General features: G+C 41.1%; 1 protein-coding gene across 2 annotated transcripts in view; it reads left to right on the forward strand.

Moving 5' to 3' along the window:
- The window catches only part of TAB2 (TGF-beta activated kinase 1 (MAP3K7) binding protein 2), a 280656-nt gene that overhangs the window by 33422 nt on the left and 223389 nt on the right, over positions 1-23845 (forward strand). For both annotated transcript variants that reach the window (XM_085611640.1, XM_085611643.1), the window contains exon 2: positions 12864-12944. The gene's annotated coding sequence lies outside the window, so the exon portion shown is untranslated. The remainder of the gene's footprint in view (positions 1-12863; positions 12945-23845) is intronic.

Here is a 23845-nt window from a genome sequence, read left to right on the forward strand (position 1 = left end):
TCTGTCTAGTCCCTAGGAAAGGAGATACATTATAATATATGGTACGGTTGACCCTGCACGGCCCATATACTGCACCACATGTATCACACCGCCTCGCCTAGGTGCAGGAGAGGATGCGGTGCGTGAGGTGATGCGCTTCATATTTTGTGTGGATGCCCAGCAATTAAGTCATTCTGGGAGGCGGTGTCTCGGTTGCTCCAGGGTCTCAAACCCCATAATCTAATGCGGACATCCAAAGACGAATGGCATATGTGCCTCCAGTGCCTTAGTAAGCAAAACTCACCATAGCTCACAAATGGAAGATACCAGATTGCCCATCATGGCTACTGTGGCACCAGAGACTATGGACCGTCCTAGCCTTAGAACGCTGAACCTGCAATATCCAGAGGTTTCCTGGCCTTTGAAGCCAGATGGCATCCTCTGATGCAATACCTTAGTAGAGGATTTCCTAGCTTGGCTCTTCCTCCATGCTGAAGGGCACTAGACCTCTTTTACTGATATACACAGAGTGAGCTTGCACCGTTCACTAGGGTGCAGCAGTTGAATTAAGGGACTGAGTGGGTATGGCACGTGCGTGTTTGTAGTACCCTGTCACTGGTCCATAAGTTGTGGCGGACATACTGTGTACACTCACTCCTCTGTAGTTAGGGAGAGCTGAGGAGGGGAGGAAGGGTCGGGTACTGTATGCACATGCGTATTGTGGATAAGGAAATAGCGGGCCAAAGCAGCCAATATAAGATACAACAGTTCTCTAGCACATGACGCCGGATGTCTGCTTTGATTCCTCCTTGCAAATCTAAGTATTAGATCACACATGGCTTACTTTTGGAAACGCAACAGAAATTAATAAAATGTTTGAAACAAAAAAAAAAATACTGGGTAATTCGGCAAACTGGAGCACGCATAATGGTGGTCGTTTTTGACATTTGGTGGGCATTCTTGTCCTGATGCCAACCACTTTTGTGTTATGCATGCACTGATGTAATTACACTAATTCTTGACATATTGTATGCCTTCTTGTAACAGAAGTGCCTAACTTCGGTGTCATTGCAAAACAACAAAGGCTCAAAGGGATACTATTCAACAGAGATTAATCCGTGATCATTAATCATCGTTCTATAAAATGTTAGATAAAACCACTTAAAATAATGTTTTTTCTAAGAAACTATACAATAGCCAGTCCCATCATGTGACTCAGTATTTAATTAAGACCGTTCAAAGGGTTAAGTCTACACACCCTGTGAACAAAATACATAAGAACAAGTGTGTGTTCATAATGGGCGAAAGACCATTGTAGAACCAATAATATATGTTGCCGCAAAATTAGTCAAATGGTACCCAACCGCTCTGTTCTGGGCAAATAGTTAAACTGGCATAATTGCCCGTGGCGTCGACTGGGTTGTGACCTGAGAAGGTTTAAATGGTCATCGTCGGGACGAAATGTAATTCTGAGAATCATGCAAGAAAGTGAGAGATGAAGAAATCAAGAAAACAGGGCCCAAAAATCAATGATCTGTAGTGATAGTTAGGATTCAATACAAGAGATTGATTTAGAATTGCTGGAGAAAGAAGACACCAATTTATTTCTTTATTACTTGTGTAAAATAGCCACCTCAAAACCAGGAGACACTATACTGCTGCAGTCTGTATCTGCATAGGAAGCAGTCTACTGGTGTAATGAATACACTGACATATTAATGGTAATTGTTAATGTATAGTGTCATGCCGGAATAATATTGGTGGTTTTGGAATTTTTAGAGCATTGCTAATACGGCTTCCTGTGGCTTCAGCCTAAAAGCTAGAAACAAGCATTTGCAATGCAATAGGTCTCGCATTTACTCAAGTTTAAGCTATTGCCATTGTAAATGACAATGTCTTTTTTATTTATGTTTTAAAAACCAAAATAAAAGGCATAGCCATTTACAATGCCAATAGATCAAACTTGCGTAACTGCGAGACCTATTGCATTGTAAATGCTTTTTCCACTTTGCAATGTGTACAGCAGTTTGACTAGTTTTCGGTAGGATATTTGGTTCATTTGGGCTTCCTTTCATGGGGGATTGGGCTTGTTGAAGTCTTTCTTTGTGAAAAGGCATGAGTCATTGCAGCCCCTCCCACTCCTCCCTGTGCTCCATGACGTCTCATCCCATTTAGAGGGTTCCTTACAGCATTGGGGAAGGCAACCGCTTCAGCCTCGTAGGAGCCACATGCATCCACAGATTGTGTAATGAGTTTCTCTACGTGCGGGCATGACCTACGCTGCTTCAGCTGGTTATTTACAATGTGTATTTATGTGGGTGCGTGTGCGTCTGTGTGCCTTTTATCAGCACAGCACCCGCTTCACAGCCGCCGAGCTTCCAAGCTCAGCGGGTGCCGTTTTGCTAAAAGAACGCACGTCGCTGAAGCTTCAACTGCATGTACATTTCTTTTCATCTACAGATGTCCACGGCTATGTGGTCCTCTTTTGCTAGTATGTTCTTGTTATTTGAGGGGTGGGCTGTGGCAGGCACATTTTATTCTCTTTGCCAACACTTGATTACCGCTATACTCCGAGAATATTCTTCAAGCATGACACCAGCGCCTTTCTTTTGTTCTGTGGCTGCCATGTTCAAAGATCGAGCTCTTCGTGCCTCCCTGGTGAAATATTGGCAAAGTAAATACAAATGTTGCCAAAATTAATAAATAGAGTTGGGCGGGCTTCACCAGTGCAGAACTCTGATAAAATGTTGCTGAAGTAAAAATGTTTTTGCCAAAGTTTAATAAATCACCCCTATGTACTGTGTCCAGGCAGCAGTTGTTCTTCCAGCGGCTTTCTGTCGTAAACATATCGCACTTAGTTTTGTTAAAATGTACTCCCTTTCATGGCGGCGGCACTTAGCCTAATCCACTTTCAATACCACATAAACAAATTTGAAAAGTCCCCGGCCACATTGAAGAGGGCAGAAAAATTTGTTTAATTGATCTAATTTTAGGAGGAGTGATTATGCCTCTGGTAAAGGGAACAACCTTCAACTGTACGTTTTATAGGAAACCCTCTGGCTCTTAAAAGTAAACACTGGTTAAATTGAAAAAACTCAGTCAAAAATGTATTGCAAAGATAACAAAACTAGGTGCCTACAGGCCCTCATCTACAGAAACATAACCATGTGAAAACATCCTTAAAAGTCCTCCATTGGTTCATTGTTGGGTCGAGGATAACTTTAAATGTACTGTGCACACAATTTAAGGCTTACTGGTACATAGACTGGTATAACAAGCAGAAATAATTTATGTTCAGTCACACATCACCTTGAGACTGTTATCGGCAACCTCACACCAGAACAATTAACAAACTTTCAGTGGACAAACATTGGAGAAGGTTCCATATGAGTTTATCCTTCCAGACTGGTGAACTCTGAAGTCGACAGCGAAGGCATAACATTATCAGAGGGGCTTAAGAAACCCCAACAATTGGAACGTTTCAGACTGATTTGTGATGTACACGATAGCAATGTTTTATAGGGGCTGCATAAGATACACCTGGCACGTCTATTGCCGCAATCTCCATTGTGCTAGTCTACACTTTGTAATGACCAGTAAACGAGCAACACTTTACAAAGCTTTGAAACAGAAATAATACACTATAAAATTGTCTTTAGTTGTATGCATTTAACTGGATGAGTTAAGCCGGAAGGCTTAAATAGAATAAAATGTGCCTCATATATTCATTGAAATGCACAGCAGCAGGAGTAGAGCATACAAGGCATTCAGGGCTGGCGCCTGCTCTCTGGCGAAGCACAAAACAGAGAACACGGTCAGGAATTTTTAAAAACAACTACAGGGCCTTTCCGAAATTGCGCTCATTTATTGAATGTTACTCGGAATTAATATTTCATGCCATTCTGAATTACCCCAAGTAGGTTTTATAATGCCATCATGTTCCTCCTGCCTCTTCTCTCGTTTCAGAGCTCAGGATTCACCGCCATACAGCAATAAAAACCTGAGCCCTGGAGTAAAAAGAAAAGCTAAAATAAGCCAAGACATTGTTGTGTTTTCTGTATACATTATCTAAGTTTTTGACTTTCCCAAGTAGCTTGATTCCTTCCCTAACCTTCACAAGCGGCATTGTCAACCAAAAACCATTGGTGCGCGCGCACCACAGAGGAGCGGGGGCAAAGGCACGCCCATTCCCACTGGTGGCCAGCACTCGCGCTGCTGCGCATTCTGGCCACCGGTGGGAATGGGTGGAGCAAACGCGGAACATGCCCGCCTTTGCCCAATCCTGTGCCGTTTAAAAAAAACAAAAAAAAAAAAAACAGGCGAAAGCCTGCTCACACGCACGAGCAGCTTTCAGAACCCCTTTACAAGAGGTCTCGCGCTGCGCGAGCAGTGTTCTCCGCTGCAACGCTAGGCGCGAGACCTAAAAAAGGATGTTGAAAAGCTGCGCTTCGAGCTCCAGAAAGTTGCCGCAATGGTTTTGCAGTTGGTTCACTTGTATACGTTGCTGTCTCTCTTCTCCAGTGACTTGCTGTATCTTTATGTGGCTGGATAGCCAATTGGGGCTACCCTGTTTTCTCTCTGCAGCGTCTCTTACTCTCAAATAGCTAGTGTCACTAAGAAGAAGCCTTGCAGTTCAGGACACGTATAGGGATATGAGATGTATTCATTGAATCTCCAAAGAGTCTCCTTAAAGTCCATTAGTGAAAATCTGTGGCTAAATTTGCAATTAAAACAAAGTGCATTTTCGGGATTTCAGAGCTCTACAAGGCTATCTGTCTTCCACCACTTTGCTATTATAATGAGTGCAGTTAAATAATTGTACCTCCATTACAAGGCTGATTACGAGATGCACTGCATTGGGGAAATCTAAATTGCATGTGATTTTACTGTTGCTAGCTGGTAAAATGTCTCAAGTATCGTGCACCTGCATCTTGAACCCATTGGAATGGGGGAATACCAAGTGGGGATACTTTTTCTGGCCGAAAAGCCACGGAAAATGCACAATTCCATGGGATTTTCCACATATATTTACTGCCTCCTCTTAGCAGTTGGTATATATGTGTGGTTCTGGGTGGACTGAGAGTATGGAAGGAAAAGTAACGTTTTTTTTTCTAGTAAGAGGAGCTTGTTATGCACCCCCTGATAGAAGAAAAAACAGACTAAGTCTTGCTCAACCCAGATCCTTAACTGATAAAATCGTTCGGTTTTTCCGCACCCGGTTTTACCAGATGTAGGGGAACCTAACAGCTGCTAATTGGGAGGAGATACATGAATGCATAAAAACATGCTTTTATTTCTCTCTGCTTAACTTGTAAGCTGTTGTGTTTATGTCCTTGCTGCTACATGGCCTCATTTGAACCCAGCATAAGCGAACCCATGTTCAAGACATTACGGACAGCATTTACGTATTTCGGTGATTTGCATATTCACCGCATCGCTGTGCGCGCTAAACTCCGGACTAAAACTTCGATTTAACAACTGTACGTGCTAGAGGCATTGCATGTACCTGGATCACCTTTTGGAGGTCAGTTGTTTGATCATGTGTTGACTGGCAGTTGTGAGCGCAGTTAGATCAAGCGCGTTGTTTGAATACGCCTGCGTTCGGATCCGCGCTACCATTCTCTCTTCTTCCTGCTGCGCGATGCTTTGTACGTGTTGATACTGACATCACACGTTCCTGAAGCTTACGCAAGCACGCAGTGGTGGTGTATTGTATCCTGGCAACTAATCAGATTGTTAAAGCGCACGCATTACGGAAAGGCTACGCTTTCATGTTGGTGATGAAGTAGCTTCAATGGTATCCTGGCAACAGATTACTGGAGACAACACAGCGGAACACTGATTTTACACGGAAGCGCATCAAGCTACATCAGCTGTTTCTGCACTACAAGAAATCGGCTACCACTTTTCATGCTACGGTGATGCACACACCGTGTGTCAATTTATGGTGACCATTTTATTTTCTCTTCTCTATTACATTGGTTTATTTTTGTTTCTTTATCCTTCACTTTATAAATTGCATTAGGACGACAATGAACCTACCAGCTCCTCAGGCATTTATGGTAAAAGAAGGAGAAGTAACAAGTTCACAATGGGAAGAATGGAAAGATCACTTTATTAATTATTTAGAGGCTTTTGATAGGGAAAAGTTGTCCCCAGAAAGGAAAAAAAAATACTTCTACATTGTTTGGGTTCTGGTGGTTTACATATTTATAACCGCATGGAAAAGAAGCCCAGGAGTGGGGATGAAGGTGATGTTTTTTCGCATGCTTTAGCAGACCTTGACTGTTACTTTGCTCCTACAGTGTGCAAAGCAGTACATCGTTACAAGTTCATCGCAAACAAGGTGCTAATGAAAAAGTAGAAGATTACATTGCAGCATTAAACCATTTAGCTTTAACATGCAAGTTTGGAGTAATAGAAGAGGAGCCAATCCGAGATCAATTAGTGATGCATTGTAATAATACGCATTTACAAGATAAGTTTACAAGATAAGTTATGGATGAATGGTGATTCCAGCCTACGAGAGATCACATCTATAATTTCTAAGTCTGAACTCCCTTCCAGATGTGCTAAGACTATAATTTCTTCTAATATTAGTACTCAATGTGATGAAGTTATTAAAATTGTTAGAACCCGTACTCGTCCTGAAGAACAAACTAAAAAGAAAAACGAAAGATGTTTTAAAAAAAGAAAAATGTCAAAAGTTTTCAGAATGGGTGATCTGAGAGGTAAATGCTATAGGTGTGGAAGTTCATCCCACCTCGCTCATGATATAAAATTTCCTGCACTAGGACAAAGATGTACCAATTGCAAAGTTTTGGGACGTTATTCACGAGTTTGTCAGAAAAAGACAAGGTCTGTAAAATGCATTGTTGATGAATATGCTTGTGAGGATGAATATTCAGATTCTGGTGAAGTTATTTGTGTCATTGAAGAACCTAGTATAGAGGGAAGACCTATTAGGAAGAAATCTGTTTGCAAAATTGTTATCGGGGGGAGTTTCAGTCTTGCTCATGGCTGATTCTGGCTCACCGTATACAATTATTAATCGAACACTTGGAGTGAATTTTTAGAGAAAAAATTGGGCAATGCTTTCGAAGTCCCTGACTTTTACCCCGTGAGTTACACAGGTGAACCTATTGACTTAATTGGATTAAAAAAATTACTCTTTGAATTTAAGGGTAGACGTGCTGAATGCAAACTTTGTTTCAAAATCTGGGCCTTGTGTTCTAGGATGGTGGGACCAGGGTGAGTTGGGAATACTATTGGATCCCAACAGCGCTGATCCGGTGTTAAGTATTGCAAAAACTAATAACAAGCAGTACAACATGATTACTTCTAAATTTCGTAAAGTATTCTATGGGAAAGTTGGGGAACTAAAGGGTTTTTCTCAGAAGATTATCCTAAAAAAAGATTCCCGTCCATGCATCCATGAAGTTAGGAACATTCCTATGGTTGTTAAGGAAGAAGTTATCAAGGAGTTAAATAAACTTGTTCAAAATGGTTTAATTGAACAAATAGAATCTTCTGATTGGGTCGCCCCCCTTAGTGGTCTCACGCAAGGCCAATGGCCGTATCCGCCTCTGTGTGGACCTGAGAGAACTTAACAATAACATTTTTATAGACATTTTTCCACTTCCAAGGATTTCAGAGTTACTCTCTGCCACCAGAAACAAAACAATTGTTTTCCACCATCGACTTAACCTCTGCATACCATCAAGTCCCTCTTCATGTGGAGAGCAGACACCTTACGGCCTTTATCACCCCTATTGGTCTTTTTCAATTCAAGCGAGTACCTTTTGGCTTAGCATCAGCTGCTGCCATGTTTCAGCGACTAATGCATCGGATTTTCAATGACACTAAGAATATTGTATTTTTTCAAGATGACATACTTGTCATGGGCTCAGACAGAATTGAACATGACAATACTCTTGTTAAAGTTCTTGAAGTTTTAGAACTTAAGGGACCTACTGCCGAAGAATCTAAATGTAAACTGGCTAGAAGTAGTGTTACTTATTTGGGGCATGAAATTAGCTCGAAAGGGATTTTTCTGAAATCAGAACTTGCTGACGCTATTATGAATGCTCCAATACCCCAGAATAAGGACAAAGTCAGAACCTTTTTAGGATTAGCAGAATTTTATTCAAAATTCGTACACAACTTCTCTGGAAAAATGTATAGTATTAGACAACTTTTAAAGAGGTTGTACATATTTTTGGTCTCAAGAATGCCAAGCCAACTTTGAATGTATTAAAAAAGATATATGTTCAGCCCCCGCATTCAAAGGTTTTTCTCCTGACCTCAAAAGCCTCATCACCACAGATGCTAGTGGTAAAGGCTGAGGTGCGGTATTATTACAAATTCAAGAAAATGGCAATGAATGTGTTGTTGCATTTGCTTCCAGAGCTCTTACTAGTACTGAGGGAAAATACTCAGTCATTGAACGAGAAGCTCTGGGTTGCGTATGGGCTCTTAAAAATTTCAGGCAATACATTTGGAGTACATGTGTGACTGTCAGGACAGATCATAAACCCTTAACCAAGGTACTTGCATCGAAAGGTCTTAGCAATGTTTCACCTAGGATTTCACGGATGTCTATCCAATTACCTGACTATGTTTATAATGTAATTTATGTTCTTGGTGTTAAAAGTAGGATCGCTGACTTTTTCAGCAGATGTCCTCTCCGCAATACCAAAGAAGAAAAGAATGAATGGGATGATTGGATGGTTGCTTCAGTTTTTGGAAATGGACTGCAAAGCATTTCTCGCGATGAATGGACACAAAGTTTAGCCTTGGTTTCTGTAGTTGAGCATGTCAAAAAGGGTTGGCCAGCAAAGGCACTATTACAAGAGAGTCTCCTTGCTTTTTAGAAAGTTATGAATGATTTATCAGTTGAAGATGACTTGTTACTTAGGAATGGAAGGCTTATTCCCCCTTTAGATTTTCGGAATAAAATCATTAATCTATGCCACGAGGGTCACTTAGGAATTGTAAAATGCAAGTCAAGAATCAAACAATCATATTGGTGGCCCTGCCTTGATAAAGATATTGAAAGAGAAGTTAGAAATTGTGTTCAATGTACCAATTCTGACAAGAACTTAACTACTCACAAAGCTCCTTTACACCCCATTGTTGTCCCTCACATGTCTTGTGAGAGAATTGGCATCAATGTTTTTGGCCCTGTCGGGAATACCCATAATGTTCCTAAATGCATAATTGTTGCTGTCGACCACTTTTCAAAGTGGCCTGAATATAAAATAGTTGACAAACCTGATACTGAATCCATACTTTTATTTTTAGCTGATGTATTTGGCCGTGAAGGTCTTTCCAAAGACATTATTTCTGACAATGTCGGACAATTTGTTAGCGAGTCATTTAAGAAATTCATTAAAGAAGCTGGTATTAACCGTAGAACCACTTCCTTGTACCACCCAGAAGGGAATGGTTGTGTGGAACGTTTTAATAGAGTAATCAAAGGTGTCATCGAACTGTATTTCAGCAATCGTTTAGATTGGGAAGATGAACTAAGAAAGACTGTCAATGCCTACAGAGTAACTCGCTGTGAATCTTCGGGGTATGCCCCGTTAGAACTAATGAGATGAAGACTTCCCCATACCAAAGATAATATGGGTTGGTTAAAATGTACCGGATCCGTAGCTTGGTCTGCTAGTAAAGTAAGAATCTTTGGAGGATAACCAACAGAAGGAGACCTTTGATCATACGCATAATCTAAAAAAGTACATCTCTTCATTGGTGATGTTGTTAAAGTGAAAAAAGGCAGACTAACACGCAAAGGAGAAAGTAAATTTTCAGCTCCTTTAAAAGTAATGTGTAATTCTGCTTTAATGAGTGATGGAAAGGTGTGGCATGCTAGTAGAATTACTAAATTCAGAGGTGAATTTGAACCTAACTTAAGATATTCTTGCTAACCATCACCCAATTAAATATGATTGGATTCAGGATTATCCTTCTGACTTTGAGTCCACTCCATTTGTCGCAGAAGAGGGAAGCTAGGTTTCCATTCCCAACACAAATCTTTGTGACTCTGAGTTTTCTCCTTGTGTTGCGGAAGGGGAAGGTAGTAATGATTCCAATACCAATCTGTGTGATTTCCCTGACGCAAGTAATTTGTGTAATACTTCCAGTGTTGACACTAAACTCACTGATTCTAATCTGGATAATTCTGGTGTAATTAACACGAGTGCTACCTCCAAGGAGAACATCATTTCTGAAAGAAATCCCAAAGTGACTAGAGCTGGTTGAGTTTGTGTTAAACCTCTTTATTTAAAGGATTACATCACACATGTTTGTCCATCTTGAATTATGTTAGCAACTCATAAAAAAAAATGATATGAATTATGTTACCTTTTTATTATTTTTTTATTTTAGTATTACGTTTCTTTTGTGAGACAGGGGAAGTGTTGTGTTTATGTCCTTGCTGCTACATGACCTCATTGGATTCCAGCCTTTGCATCCTGGAACCATGGAATCCAGTGAGATCAGATGAAGGCAGATCAAGGCTGGAAGAGGTGTGTTCAGACTGTCCTCCTCTACAAGTTGCGGTTTGGATCTTTTATTTACGTAACAAGCCAGGCCGAGGAGCCTGTTCGGATTGTTGCATGCAATATGCATTCCATTGTTTGTCACCCTTTTTAGGTCTCGCCTGGCGTTAGCAGCGCTCTCGCCATGTGAGGCCCTTTTGGAATCCATACGATTCCGATGTGCACGCGCAGACTGGAGGCTTCACTGGCGGCGTGACACTAGGCACTTTTTTTGGGGAGAAAGTTCGGCGTTTCTTGTTTTCAATGTATCAAACATCTAGAATTGTTATCAAGCAGTCATTCTGGCTTTTGGCCTCTGGGTGGCGCCAAAACATTTACAGACATTCGCATGCCGTACGTAACTAGAACCTTTCAACCATAGTGGAGATATACAAGATAGTCTCAGCATCTCCTGGCTAATGATAATGCAGCATACATACGAATGTGAAACACAAAGCGTGCACAACTCAAAGTTCTTCCTCACAATATAATGACAGGTCTCTGATTTCTTCACATCTCAAGCCAACACACCTTTCGTGCTGTGCACATCAAGCCGCATGGATTTTAATTTGAGAAATAATTTATGGCTTGCAGTTTCATCACAGCATTACATTATTAAGAACCAGACATTTCCCACTATGCATCAGAAAGCTATGAATATAGATTAATTGTATCTATTTTATGTAATGTTTTAGCAAACAGTGAATACCAACTTGAGGTAGCCTCTGACCCCTTTCTGCTGGCACACAGAAAGAAAGAATGAATGAATACGCTTGAAGTTAATTTGTTGAGGGTTGGTCTGCTCACAAAAGAAACTCTTTTTGTGCAAGTTGTATTAGATAAAGGATATTGATACAAAAGTTACATCTGATAAAAAATATCAGACAAACTGTTAATCGGATAGCAGCTTATCTACTTGTCTAAATCCCCTGGCAAACCCAGTGCCTCAGTGTTCTTTAACCCTGTGGCGCAGCGAAAAGCCATAGGCCACCGTGCTGGCGAGCAAACGAGGCTCTGTCCGTCTGTTGGGTAATAAAATAGTCATGACAGGAGTTCAGTGGCCCCCTAACTCTTCTGGGCCCCCGGAGCTGCTTTGCTATTGATAACTACACCCCTGCTGTGGCAATGCTACATATATTACCAAGTTTTAAGCACCCCCCCCCCTTCCCCAATGTTTACATGGAACTATATTACAGAGGCCCTATATAATTTGAGAATATTTTTCATGGGTTTAGCACAAACTGTGAATGAGAGTGCTAACCTGTTACTTTAGTGCGATTGATTCTAGCAGCCAGAAGTGTCACGAAAGTCTGAATGTTTGTGTTGCAGATTTTAGTGAGCCAAGTCTTTGATGTTCAGTAACCGACTTCAACATATTTAGAAACAAGCCATTTGCTTTGCTATACAATACCATTAGCAAAGCAAATGGCTTTAACTTAATCCAAGGCGAGACCTATTGCATTTTCAATGCTTGTTTAAAAATGCAGTTATTTCTTAGTGAATTCTAGATGGGTGTAGATTGGAGAATTTGAAAATCGACTCTTGTAGGTTATTTCCTAGTTGAAATGGTCCTTCAACTTTTTCTGCTATTCACAGAGGATCCCAGGAGTTTATCCCCCCCCCCCCCAATAATAGCTAGAGTTGTGGATTTTAGAGATCATCCCAAATCTGAACAGTTCCACTAAATGGAATACCCTCTACACCCCCCCCCCCCCTCCCTTAATATATACTGCTACTACTACCATTCCTTTATTCCCCTTAAGTAACTTAGTCCTGCTAATGACAGAAATTTGTTCGTTTCTGGTTTTGGAATCTACCAGAAAATGTTTTGTGAATACCCTCAAGCCTCCCATTTCGTGAGTATTGTATGCATTTGTAGATCCACAGCCGTCTTCTCTCCCCATAATGATTAATTTGCATAATAGGAAACTTGGCCATGGTGGGAAATTGTCTGCTGCCATTGGTGCAATGTATATTTACTAAATTACATCACTGTGGATGTGATAGTAGCACTCTGGTCCTCTAGAACCTTTGTGGCATTACTCAATGTATCACAATACATTTTGAGTAACTATTTACCCTTTTATTGAATCAACACAGAATAGTAACTAGTGAGAGGTACACTGTATTCAATACAATAAAAGTACTTTTATAAATTCTCAGTAAGATAACGAGTGTCATCTTCCAGACATATGAATATTTGGGCATCCTGCCTAATTCAACAGCTCTTAAATTTGTACATACAACTTTCTAAATACCATTCCTCAAAAATAATAGGTACATTTAGGTGAAGGCAATTTATAAGTTTGCTAACCAGCTAACAGATTGTATCTTTTATAGGTTGCTGACAAAAAAGCCGTATGAAAACCTTTGTGACCGACCACAGCGCCTTGCAGAAAGATATCAGAATTTCGTCTTAAGGTAAATCACACTATGTTTTGCTGTCTCCCATGTTTAGAGTACACATTCTGATATTGTTCTTGATCTGCCATGCTCTTGAACTTTTCAGCAATGACGAAAGTAACTAGGTAGACGTAATAAGAATCCTTTACAAACACTTGCACCCAAGCGCCACACTATCCCATCATTTGGGAGTGAATTCTATTGGGGAAAATTGTGTGATATCTGTGTGATATCCCCCCCCTTCCACCACTGTTTAGAATACCAAATGATACACATAGGCACACAAGTACAATAATTTTAATGTGCTCTATGTTTAATTGGGTTGGCCTTCTATTAGATAGGTAATTCTTGTTCTAATCAACATGTCATCAAGCTTACTTGGGCCTTTAAGACATATAGTTCTTGATGCTGGGTTACATAAAGGAGCTATGTCATAGTTCCTATTTTTTCCTAACTCTCGACAATCTGTCCTGTTTTTTATAAGGATATTGGTTGTGTTTGACAATTTCTCTTCTTCCCACCCTCCCCCATTCTGAACTTCAGTTATTTCTCTGGTAAGATTGCTCTGCCAGGCATGGCATCTTAAGCATTTTGTGTCCTAGGTATGCCACTTTCTTGGATTTTTTACCAATATGGATTTGTTGTAACGGGCAGCCCTCAGCACCATTTGCTGGGTTGTTGATTGAGATTACCGGTAGGTAGCCTTTTGATTTGATTTTGTTCTGAACACTGGATTCCCATCATTAGTTACTCAAATTATTTGATTTTGTTGCCCCATTACATTGTTTGCTTGATAGTCAAAGTTTAGTGATTACTAGATTTAAAAATGTATATTTTATATTTAAACTTGAGCTACATCTGAGATGATGTGTATTATTTTGTTAATCGGCTCCACATAACCTCTGGCCAGGATGATACTTGAGCGAAAAAGGGGTAGGTGGCCCTGTAATCAGGCCTTTGTTTTGGGTCCGATGAAGGTGGAAATATGAAAGTCCCCTCGGATACAAATTCAGCATATTTACTTACAAACAATGCTTGTGCATGGGGAGTTTCAATATATTCTACAGGAATTATTACACAATTGAAAATACTCTGACATTTATTGCTCAATAGTCAAGGAAAAATATGTGATAAAATAAATTCACATTCATGTATCAATTTGATCCTATATTCATTACATCACCAGTAATTAATATTTTGTTGCAGTAAAAGCAAATCTTTTGACTCCATAGTTAATAATCCACACTTTTTCCAGTTCATGATTTCATTTTAATGTAGCAGTTTGCTTTGCAAGAAAAAATTATGTATAATCCATTGATCCACAATTCTTAATTCATAATTTCATTTTAGTGATGCAGTCTGTTCTTCAAAAAATTATATATAATCAATTTTCCAAGTAAAACAGCCAAGTACAATTGTTGGTAATTATGCATTAAGAATTGTGGCTGAGGGGACTATACATAATATTTTCTTGAATGTAAATTTACCTATCATTATTGCTCAATAAATGTCATTATGACATTTTCAATTACGTAGTAATTCCTGTAAAATGTATTAATACTCCCCACGCCCAAGTATTTTACATGAGTACATTGTAAGCCAAAGAGGAAACTGGCTTAGTGGGTGGAGTGTGCAGGCCCTCATATGCTGTTATTCACAAAAGAAAATGGTGGGTAGCATTGGAGGAATATAGGAATCAGGTGGAAAGGGAATTTTAAATGATTTGCAAGTGAGAAATATATGAATACTTTTTTGTTGATCTATTCTGGCTAAATTTGGTTTAATCGTTTCTATGAAGTTGATAATTAACAGGATTTCATCGCTCACACATCTTTTTGCATACTTTTCAAATAGCCTGCACAAAAACTTGCTGTTAGAGATGCTCATACTGCATGAGACTGCTTTTATATTTTATGTGATATTACAGAGTTGGTGATGGGGGGGGGGGGGTCCCTGTAGTCGTGATTAGGTTGTGTGGTCCGTGGGAGTGTGTTCCTTTTTAGGTCTCTGCTACTTGCAGCTTTGTTTGTTGGCCAGCCCTATTGTTTTCATTATACGTAGTCTGGTCCGAGTAACCCCTTTCTTATGATTGGAGGGCTTTATTGTCTGTCCCACTTTACTACTCTTCACTCAGAGGGTTTTGTCCCTATTCTTGTGTTTGTCCCACCAAGTAGAATTGTGGTCTCGCATTGTTCTGATTACTTGACTTGTATCCTTCCACTGCTGGCATTGGCTCCTATGTTTTGGAACAGATTTATTTTCCCCAGCACTCTGTGGAAGTGCATATGTTCTTACTCTCTTTTCTGCATGGCGCTTCCCCATACATTCCTTTCACCACTTTCCTCCGCCTCTCCACCTTGTGCATTGCTTCCCCTGCCCCACCCGGCTTTTATTTATTTATTCGTTTTTGGGTTTTTTAGACCTCCTCCGCTGTGGACTTTCCAACCTGCTCTATCGTTCCTCCCTCCCCCCCCCCCCCCCCCCCCCCCCCCCCTTGTAATTTTTAGAGGGAGCGAAGGTGTCTGGCAGCTACAATTTCCTGACTAGCTGCTTCTTTTTTAAAATGCTCTTTTACACACATTTGATTTTGTTAAATGTATTACTCCAATCCATATTTCAACAGTAAATTAAAAAAAAACACAGAATAATAGCCACGTTTTCATGAAACATGCACACATGTTTTCCAACTGCATGCACGCTTTGTGGCCATCTCAGAGTGGTCTGCCTAACAAAGGAAACCCAAGATTTGGGAGCATGCCTCTAAAAGCATAGTATGTTGTTAAGATCGATGGATGGATTCATAACATATTGGGGGGGGGGGGGGGGTTTCTGGCAATTTGTGTGGCCCTGCCAGAGTAGCTGCAGCATTAGTCCTACACTTATTCACCCCTGGCACAATCAGAAGCTCCCCTTCTACAAACAAGCCAGAACACACTTTCGTCCCAGAATATGCAAGCTCTACATTTCTATCTCCATGTCGACTAACCACCCATCTGTCATGCACACCCCTCCTCCACTGTAGTGTTATAAAGTTGCAAACGCGCCAGTGTTTAAATTGCATATTATCACTGTATTTTAATTTAGCCAATTGACAGCAGTACCCTTCCTTTCAGAAGCTTCCGTCAGATTTAGGGTCATCATACCATTTTAGATTTAATTGCTTGTAATAGTCAATATGTGTTTTATCACACGTGTCTCGACCCAAATCGTATGATGCCATTACCAGAAGATGTGGAATCTGTTTAACTGCTAGTGGCCCTTGCTTGAACTTCAGTGACCGGTATGTGGCTGTCCCATTGCTCCAGGTGGCACTAGTAAGGAAGGTGGGGTTGTGAAGTATTTTGTCCGTATTCATTTTTTTGTTTAAATATCTTTATTGGAATTTTTCCTTTTTTGAATCGTGCAACAAATTAACATTTGCAAAGATAGCACATCTACATATACGAAATCATAGCATGCAAACAGTTATCTTGATAGCGTTGAGTTCCGGATAGTGAAAAGAACAATATGTAATAACTATTACGTTGTATATGCAGATGGCTCGTGATCATAAAATACTGCATGCTACGTCCCGCTACCATCCAGGGTCCTATGCGGTATTCGATTAACAGACAGTGGCGCCCTTTATATAATGAGTGCATCTTATTTGGTCAGCATTCATAGATTGTATCACAGTAAATACATGTTTCAAGCAGGCTTGAGTAGATTGTTAGCGATATTTATTTATTTATTTAGTTTATTTATTTATGCCATTTATAAAGCGCTCTATCACCTAGCAGGCATTCTGGCGCTGAACCAACAGTGTAAACTACCAGATTTGTTACTTTCTCACCTAAGTTATTGTTTGGTACTACCCTTGCTTCACTGTTTGGTTACAAGCAAACGTAAGAGGTTATCACTAACTTCAGAAGCTATGAATCAACGTCCATTGAGCACATATAAGCTTTTAGGTTGTGTGTCTTCCACATTTCTAAATTGAATCTTTTTAACTTAAATGCAAACTTCCTGGTGCTAAAAATCGGCCTCATATAGTTGCATACCATTTTTATGAATAACCTAATAGCTGTTATTTGGATGTAAATATTTAAATGACAAATGTATTAATTTAAGAATTGAAAGTTATTTAATGCCTGTTAATTTTTTCATGGAAAATCTTGGTATTGAATTTCATAAAACGATTTGCCTCTCACTGCTATATTTTTCACCTAGTCCCTCTCGGTCTTTGTCTTGCACTCAGTGAAGGTTAGGAGTTATTAGAGGCTATTTTTTAGTTTGATCTAAAGACTGCTTTAATTGTTTCGTCAGCCTCATGTTCTCAAATAAATCGTAAGAAAAATGTATACTTATGTACTTGCATATAGGGGCCCACCACATTGAACAGCATGTGGAAGAACTTACTTCATCCACTGGTTGTTCTGCACTGAGAGTGACTGCATTTTGCCTGATCACATGTGCCCAGCGACCTAAAGAGGAGTGCATCAGCAAGGCAGGGTACTCTGGTGAAGCACAGGCGAGAGGTAGCCAACAGCATAGACTAAAGGCTGAATGGCATCCAAATTACGTTTTTGTTGAATGACATTTAATCCATTCAACATTACGTTCTGCCCAACTCAAAATGGACACTGCGAGTCCTCTACTACAGCCCTTTACTTTCAAGCGCTATTTTGTATTCTCTTGAGTTACTGCTTTCTATGTCATTCTGGTCGTGATTAGAGCTAGAACTACCAGACCACCCAGAAGGAGTATAACGTGATGTTAGGCAGATTCTGAAGAATGACGGGATCATTGCTTTGCGAGTTTCAACTTAGCAAGGTGCTAGTAGACCCTTGCTTCCTCGGATATGATTGGTGCCTTTTTATTTTTTCTTTCCAATTTTTTCTTTCATTGTTATTTATTCTTTTTCCTGGATCTATGCATGTTACGTTCTTTTTTTTGTTTTTACATCTTCCGTTTGCTTTCCGCTTCTTAATATATTATTTCTTCATTTGCAATCGTTCCTTTTCTATTTTATTTCCCTCACATGATGACTGGCATGCTCAGTCACTTGTGAGTCCCGTGGGTGCAGGCCAAGCTCCCCGCACTGATAGCATATATACACAACCATGAAGCTTCGCACAGTGACTTTGGTCCAGCCTAGCCATAATCTGTTCAATAACTTACTGGAAATGCAGTTTAGGGTTTCAATGTACACCTTAGTGCTTCACACTTGCTGATGACACTCAGAAAATACAATACCATATTTTCATCTCGTAAGAGGAGATCTTTGCTGCCCACGTACCTTTTGTATGATGTGCTGATTCTGGTGTAGTAGATATTACCACGGTGTAACTACAGGCGATGCAAAATAAAGCCTTGACTGTAGTTCAGATAAAAAGCTGTTGTGTCCTTGTGTGGAATGGTGAGAAGCGCTGGACTCTGGTCAGGCGCAGTTAGTCTGCCAGTCTGTTTAGCAGGAGCAGGAATGGATTCAGATAGCCACGAAGACCTGGTCATTGTGTTTTAGGCACTCAGGAGGCACGTGAAAAATCTGCATTTGCATACTTTGCTTCCATTCAAAGTTTGCATCCAGTCATAATAATTTGTACTTAGCGCCTCACTCAGACATATTTTGGGGACTGTTTACTTGTTTTTATGGATGCTAGGTAACTTGTTTCCATATTCTAAATGTCCTGGCACGGGAACTGTTGCACAGGATCACGCAATGCAATGAAGTGGAAGTCTGGATTAGATTCCGGGTAACTTAATTCCGAAGACCTCAACCAAATAGTAGTGCACATGGCTTGCTACAGTACTCTCTTTATCTGTGCACTACAGCATTGTTAATTATTATAAGCGTGTCACATGATTTTCTCGTTTTTACTTAAATTATTTCCATTTATTTTGCATATGTTTGCCAGAAGGGCAATAACACAGTCTGCCATAAAGATAACCTGCCAAGGCCAGACCTGTTGGCTTATCCAAGGCTTGGCTGTTGTAGAAATGTTCCCAGTTAGTTTTGATTGCATAGGAGCTGCCTGGTTCTAAACTTGAATGTCTCGTTTTTGTAGGCTGTGAAGTTGTGTCCAGCCACGTTGCATGAGTTTTGGATGCTGTATAGGATTTTGTTCTTTTAAATGTCTGTTGTGATTAAATACACTAAATGTGTAAAGGGCACAGGTGATCACCAGCCTTATCAAGAATACCACTACAGGGTACTCGACAATAACTGTTACTAAACTTGGTGCAATCGGTTGAAAAATGAAAGTTGTCTCTGTATGTTTTTTGGTTTGTTCTTGGTCTACTTTTTTTTTTTTTTTTTTTTTTGGCTGAGTTTTATATAGCGCGAACTTGACTCGAATCCAATCAGGTATCGGAGCGCTTTACATAGCACCAGTTACGTTACATGAGGACACACATTCATTTTTTTTGTTAGGCATGGGGAGATTAAGTGATTTGCCCAGAATCACAGGATGTTCAGCGTCATTACTGAGACTCGTACCCAGTTCCCCAGGTTCGAGGTAGAGCGCCCTAGCCTCTCCCTCTTCTTGTCTCAGGCATGCTGAGTAAATGCAAGTGACATTGATAGTGGAACAAGGTTGTCGACTTTAGCTTAAATAAAGCCTCTGTTTTGTATTTATAATCCTCATCAAAGTAATAGGCTTTCAAATCTGCTATCTGCCGGACACTTGCAGTGTTTTATAGGTCTCGCCTGACCCAGCGCTTGCGCTGGTCTGGCGAGACTTTAAGTAAGGGCTTCAAAAACTGCTACCGCTGGCTACAGCTTGTAGTGCATGTGCGCAGGCGCGCGCATGAGCAGAGGCGCCATATGGCATTCCTCATGCTCATTAAGCGTATCGCTCGCCGCGCGCTTGATCGCGATCACTTTCGTGTCGCGCGACGGCCGCGCGCACCACTCCCTTTATACTCTCTCTTGTTTTAATGGTAAGCAGCTAAGAGCCTTATGTGTGAACATTGTTGTAAATACATGTATTAAATGAATGCATTGCTGATGGACTTTATCCGATGTCACAATAAAATAATTAAAATTTAATTTGATTGAATTGGGTCATTGCCTTCTTCTAGCTCTTCCGTGTCACACTATGAATTGGGGTAGGGACTTTGAATGGTGTTTATTAAGAGTTCGGCAGATGACCTTCTAAATATGAAAGATGAGGCAGCTACTACTTTTTGGCAGCCCTGCTAAACTCTAAATAAGGCCATATGACGTGACAAATTAGAAGCACTTAAGAGATCTGGTAAGTAATTGTGTTATTCAAGTTTTTATTCGCGGGAAACCTCTTTGGGGTAAATTCTCTGTAAGGCCTTGATTAAAGATAACAAAAAACAAATCCTCCAACAACTGTTCCTAACCATTCAGCCCCACCTTTCCACCGAACTTGTTGCTCATGTCTCTTTCCCCCTCCCCTCGAGCACTTCCCCGCCCTTGTAATCGGCTGTCTTGATGCTTTGAAATCTCTGCTCTGTTGTAAGGAGGCTGCTTTGTTGGGAGTGAAAGCCGCACAAAACAAAAGGGGCAATGAAAGAGACCGAAAATCTTTATTGCTGCTGTAAATATTCTCCTGTGCAGCAATCTCCGTCCTCCTCACGCCTCCCTTTACTGCTTCCATTGTTCTGCTCTGACACCAAACAAAACTCATGAGTCGATCGATTTGAAGTGTCAGTGTCTCCTCACACTCCCAGGGATCAATCAATCAAAGACATTTATAGAGCGCACTACCTACCCATAGGGTCTCAAGGCGCTAGGGGGGGGGGGGGGTGCCGTTACTGCTCGAACAGCCAGGTCTTGAGCTTCTTCCTGAAGGAGAGGTGGTCTTGGGTAAGGCGCAGGTCGGCCGGGAGGGAGTTCCAGGTCTTGGCGGCCAGGTAGGAGAAGGACCTTCCTCCTGTTGTCGCTCTCCGGATGCGTGGGACGGCGGCGAGGGCGTGGCTGGCTGATCGGAGGTGGCGTTTGGGAGCGTAGAAGTTGATGCGGTTGTTGAGGTAGCTCGGGCCTTGATCGTGTAGGGCTTTGTGTGCGTGGGTGAGGAGCCGGAAGGTGATTCTTTTGTTGACGGGATAGAGGGATAGACGTCTGGAGCACGAGTTCAAATGGGAACACGTCTGCTCGCTCTCTCTTCATTTCTCTGGTGGTCACATGAGCATGTCTTCAGCATAAGAGCGCATGCAGGTCCAGGCGAAATTTCTGTTATGCCGACATAATCGTGTACAATTTCTGTAATTATGTGTTCCATTTTGTTACACAAAACTCCAGAAATTATGCTCTTCTGCCACGTCGCGTAATTATGTGTGATTAGTGGCAAAAAGTTGTGTGAACACGCAGGAACAATGAGAATGGCCAGAACGTGAGCGGATGCCGTTTTCGGCGATTGTGTTAATTGTGACATTGTTATTCTTTTAACACAAAATAAAAATGTGTTTCGAAAAAGACGCGAGGGTGCGTTTTTCACTAAAATGCAGCACCAATAAGTGATTTTGAATTTTGCATAATAACTCATAAATTTGTGGCATTTCACTGCAATTTCTCATAATTGCTTAAAATCAAATTACGAGACGTCCAATCATTCTTAATTGCAGGTTCCAATTTGAGCTCCATTCTTACTTCCCAATACTGCCTTGTCTCTCTCTGTCTGAGGTACAATGCCAGCTGTTTCCAGCTGGAACTGGAGCAGGGTGGCGGGAAATCCTAGTCGGGAGCGGGGTCGGACTGGCCTAATTGGCAGTGAGGCAGTGTCTGATGGCCTGGTCTGACGGGTGTGTGAGCCGCTTCTTGGATGTTTGTGGACCTGTTGTTAGGTCTACTGGACTAGTTTATACTTTTGACTTCCATGAAATTAAACTAAGCATTGCTTACAGCAAGCTGAATTCTATGCCGGTTTCCCATCTATGCTAAACACATAAAGAGCATGTCTGTACAAGTACAGAACTCTCCCAATTTGCAATTGTGGGCCACTTTTTAGGTCTTGCCTACGCAGCGCGCATGCGTTGCATATGAGGACCTTTAGCCGTCACACTGCGCATTTTCAAGCACTGCACTCGTGCTTGTGGTGGCATCCACCTTGCGGGAGCACGCAGCGGCGCTCCACAAAGCACGAGTGCAGTGCTTGAAAATGAGCAGACTGCTCTACCAAGCGCACGCGAGCCACTCGCGGGCTCACCTCCCCCCCCCCCCCCCCCCCCTCACCACCACTACTTCTCACACGCGGACTACTCACGGGCTGTGCATTTCCACAGCACTCTCACTCAGTCTCTTACAAAGCATGAAATGGAGTTGTCACCTTCCATCATTTCTAGTGAACAGATGCATGGGCTGGAAGGCCTTAATTTATTGCCTATCATGGATAACAAATGATCGGATTCTTCCGCAAGGCCTGGACTTTCACCCAAAACGCTAGTTTTTGATAGGTCGGATTATCTTTCTATTTACAAACTCTTTGAGCTGCAGAAAGGTCAGGCTTGTCATCGGATGTCAAACTGAAAGAGAACACGCTCTCCTGCTCCGAAGGTGACGCTATGCGGAGACAGCTGTGCATTCTGCTGCACAATTTCATAATCTGTTGTAACAGAAAATTACTTAATAGCTGCTGTGCAGGATGGGTAATGAATTATATTGGAGACTTGGCGCCACAATACAGGAATGGAAACACCGCATTCCAAATATGCAGGGCGATTATCACTTTCTACCATAACGCAAACGTTTCGTAATTGTGAGCAGAGGTTTGGAGCACTTTTTTAAGTGTTTCACCCGCACACGTGTATCGCTGAACTTTCTACTTTGGGTTTGTGTTACTTAGGTGTTTGTATGTTGGCAGAAGGCGTACTTCCGTGGTTTTTAGAATGAATGGGTTTTGTCGGAACGGGTCAGCTCAGGGCATCCTGGGGCAATGATTCTATCAGACAGATGGCTCAACATCCGCTTCTAATGTGAAATGGTCATTTTGATGTAAATTTGTGAATGGTTTTCATAACCAGACGGTTTTCTGGTGGCCTTCTGTTGTTTCCTTTCACTTGCCGCTAATACTATGCTTGCCTTCGAAAGCTTTGCCTCTGTGCCAAACTCGGCGTTCTAACGAGCTAGTATGTGAAAGGGAAACCTTCAGGTGTGCATTTAGACCACATTATGTGGCTGACTGTGGAGGACTTGCAGTTTAGTGCTAGTTCCAGAAACGTTCGTCAAATCTCAAAATTACAGAAAAGCAACACTGCCTAGCTTTACTCTTATGATATTTTCTTATGACTTATCTCTCGCCGAAAGAGGCAGAAGTTTAAATGAACTGATTTCCATTACAAAGAAAACCTACTTTATAGTTGTTTCCACTTGTGTTTATTGGGTTTTTGAGCGTTACGGATATAATATATTGCATGCATCAAATAATAAAAATGAGCACCATATATCATGCATCAAATAATAACCAGCATTGACATAGCCAACAGGTCTCGCCTTTGGGACCTTATAAGTGTTTAGCCCTGCAACAGTTGATGTTGTTGCACCAAGGATATTGTGCTGCATTACTAAGTACTTATAAGATCCCAACAGCGAGACCTATTGGCTATGCCAATGCTTGTTTTTCTTTTCTTTAAATGTATTGCTTTTGTGCCTGAAGCATTTGAAAGAATTACATTGAGGAAGTTGTTTTACAATTGATGTAGTGGGCTGTACTTTGAGATATGCGACCTGTTTGAATTACACAAACTGTGTTTATTTGTACGATTTGGGATGCCGCGTTGTGGTATCCTAGTGTCATAGCCATTATGCCATAGGCTACTACACAGCTGGGTTCCAGTAGGGAGCCTAGCGTAGTGGTCAGTTGGGGGGATATCGTCGTCCTGTGTAGGACCTGCATCTTTGCTCCCCCTTTTAATCTGCATCTTAAATAAACCCATCTTATCTTAAAATACCTTTAATTATCCTTGTTTGGGAA

Source organism: Triturus cristatus, chromosome 6 (genome assembly GCF_964204655.1).
Source record: "Triturus cristatus chromosome 6, aTriCri1.1, whole genome shotgun sequence".
In the NCBI taxonomy this organism is placed as follows: Eukaryota; Metazoa; Chordata; class Amphibia; order Caudata; family Salamandridae; genus Triturus; species Triturus cristatus.